Below are 3,511 nucleotides of genomic sequence, written 5' to 3'. Positions count from 1 at the left end.
CTTCTATGCCATTCTTTATCTTAAAGATCTATTTGCATTGGAGAGGTTTTACACCTTCAGGCAAATCAACCAAGTCTCAAACTTGATTTTCATGCATAGAATTTATTTCGGATGCATGGCATCTTGCCATAAAGTTGAATTTGGACTAGAGATTGCTTCTTTGTAGGTTGCAGGTTCATCACTTTCTAAAAGTAACACGTCTAATTTGCCATCTCCCTCGATGATACCTATGTATCTACCAGGTTGGCGACTGACTCTTCCTGACCTCCTAGGTTCGGAAGGAAAAACGTTTGTGCTAGACGAGGAAGGAGCATCTTCTTGCGTCCTCTCTTCAGTTTGTGGCTCTTGAATTTCATCAAGTTCAATATTTCTCCCACTCTGTCTTCTAGAAATAAACTCATTTTCTAAGAAGACAGCCTTACGAGCCATATATTTCCTTCGGATAACCTACAAATGTACACCTTTGATACCTTGGAGCTAGCTTATTATCAGTCTTAACCTTGACATGAGCATCACAACCCCAAATCTTAAGGTAAGACAAATTAGGGACCTTCCCTTTCCACATCTCATATGGAGTCTTCTCGGTTGCTTTAGTTGGGCTACGATTGAGTGAGTGAACGGCCGATTGAAGAACAAATCCCCAAAAGGAATCAGGTAAATCAGAATAACTCATCATAGATCGAACCATATCAAGTAAGGTTCGATTTCTCCTCTCAGCAACACCATTCAGTTGTGGCGTTCCAAGTGGAGTGAGCTGTGACACAATGCCACATCCCTTTAAGTGTGAATCAAATTCATTACTAAGATATTCACCACCACGATCGGATCGAAGTGCTTAAATCTTCTTGTTCAATTGGTTCTCTACTTCGTTTTGAAATTCCTTGAATTTATCAAAAACTTCACTTTTATACTTGATTAAGTAGACATACCCATATCTACTTAAGTCATCGGTAAAAGTGACGAAGTAGTCATAATTACCTCTAGCGGTGATAGGCATTGGTCCACATACATCGGTATGTATTAGACCCAACAAATCACTTGCTCGTGTGCCTTTACTACTAAAAGGATTACGTGTCATTTTCCCTAGAAGACATGACTCGCATATACCAAATGATTGAAAATCATATGATTTAATTACACCAGTCGACACTAGTCTTTTAATGCACTTTTCATTTATGTGACCTAATCGACAATGCCAAATGTATGATTCATTTGGGTCACTTGTTTTGAGTCTTTTTGATTGCATGTTATAGATATCTTTGCTTGAGCTAGAAGTTTCAAGAACATAAATGCCATTAATTGATGTGCCTTGGCCTATGGCCAAGTCATTTCTATAAATTACACAACAATTGTTCTTAATAGCAAACTAAAAACCTTCTATGTCTAACATGGCAACGGAAATGATGTTCTTAGATAAAGAAGGTACAAAATAACAATTATGCACGTACAACTCAAAGCCATTAGCTAAAACAAGTACATAAGTCCCTCTTGAAGTGGCGGCAACCCTAGCTCCATTTCCAAGTCGGAGATCCACATCACCCTTATTTAGTTTTTCCACGTTTCTAAGCCCCTGTAAATCAATACTATATATTAATTCCAGAAACCAAGGGACTTCTATGTAATTAAAGAAATTTATACAAATTAATTATATTATATAGTTTTTAATCGATAGCGCCGTGTGATGGACCTGAACAAGGGACTTCAATGTAAATATTATATAGTTTTGGTTAAAATTATAAATTTAGAGAATACTATAATATGACCAGTTTCCTTAAAATAACGGGTCCACTATGGTATTAATTAGTATAAAGATGTTAATTATTTAACATACACAAATATAATATAAGTATATTTTATATTTTGGAAACTATTAAAAGGTAGGTAAATCAATTCAGATTTCCAAAAAATATAATATTTCATAATTCATTAGATTTGTAATTTAATTAGTAAATAATAATTATTACTCTTAAATAAAATTCTAATATAATATTTCAGATTTATTTTAATATATAACTCTAATACAACTAGATAATCAACTACTATGATAGTAACTACCCATGTGAGTAGTAAAAGCAACAATAATAGCAACGAGAGTAGTGAAAGTCATACTAGCAGCAACATGAGTAGTAAAATTAACAATAATAAATGCGGGAGTAGTGAAAGAAAAAAATAATGATGGTGGGAGAAGGGAAAGTAATAGTAGTGACAATACATGTAATGAAAGTAACAGTATGAACAACGGAGAGAGTATGAAAAATTGACTAACAATTCGATTTAAAAAAAATATTAATTTATTTAAATATATGAGTTTGATAAAACTAACGGGTTAACCGTAAAAATAGCATGAGTAGTTATACAAACAACAGTAACCGAAGAAGTAGTAAACGTAATAGTATTAACAGGAGATGTAGTGAAAGTAATAATATTAACAGCGAGATTTGTTGATTAATTTTACCTCTCATCATAATTTCAAGATATAAATTGTAAATATATGTGTTAACCAAATATAACGAATCATATTTCATAGATAATAAAATTAAATGGTAAATAAAAGTAGCCCGGGCGTAGCCGGGCACCAAACCTAGTGATTACAAAGGTGAGAACCACATCCGGTATCCAATACCCATGTTGAGGTGGAAGTTAGATTTATATTGATAACAAAGATTTCTGAAGAACTATTACCATTGATAACTCCAAAAAACATGGGGCAATTCCTCACCTAATGGCCCATGCCATTACAATAAAGGCATATATTATTGGTAGTCCCACTAGCCATTATATCCCGGTGGTTTGAATTTGACCTCTTACTTTTCTTCCTCCTTTTGAACTTTCCTCGTTTTATTGCAAGCCTTTTGCTAAAACTCCCACAAGCTTCATCATTTTTCCTTGTTTCTAAAGACAAGGATCCCATGGTATTAGTGAAGTTGTCTTCAAAAGACTTAGCCACTAAGTTGCTAGGTGTGATGAGAGGTGAGGAAGTGGTAATAAAGTTAAGGCTTCCATCGGAACCAATGCCAAAGTGAATTTCTCTAGTCGTATCAAGGTTGTGTAGTGAGCATATTTCGTCGAACGATTCATGACATGATTCAATGGTGATCGGTGTTAAAGAACTAGATGTGTGCATAGCGGTATGTCAAGATAACTACAAAATGGAGATGAAGGAAATAATTAACATTTATCGTTTTACTTGTAAACATTTTAACAGGGTTTTAAAATTATGCATTTATATAATGACCTCGCACCTAAATTATATAAATGATTCTGAGATCCATCTTTACACAAACACGGGCACGGGAAACCGATACATCCCATACTTGCATAAATTTTGTGAATTAACTCTTTAATTGATTCTACTGTAGAATTCTCAGTTGATGTATTTCATAAATTCCATCTCTAGTCCCGGAACATAAGACTAGTCTTTATATCCCGTTGAGTCCAACCAAATTTCGCGTGTAATAACGTTTTATTACCCCACTTACCCAATGATAAATGAAAGCAACCCGGGAAACCG

The sequence above is a fragment of the Silene latifolia genome, chromosome X, assembly GCF_048544455.1.
Source record: "Silene latifolia isolate original U9 population chromosome X, ASM4854445v1, whole genome shotgun sequence".
Lineage (NCBI taxonomy): Eukaryota > Viridiplantae > Streptophyta > Magnoliopsida > Caryophyllales > Caryophyllaceae > Silene > Silene latifolia.
This window is presented reverse-complemented; position numbering follows the sequence as displayed.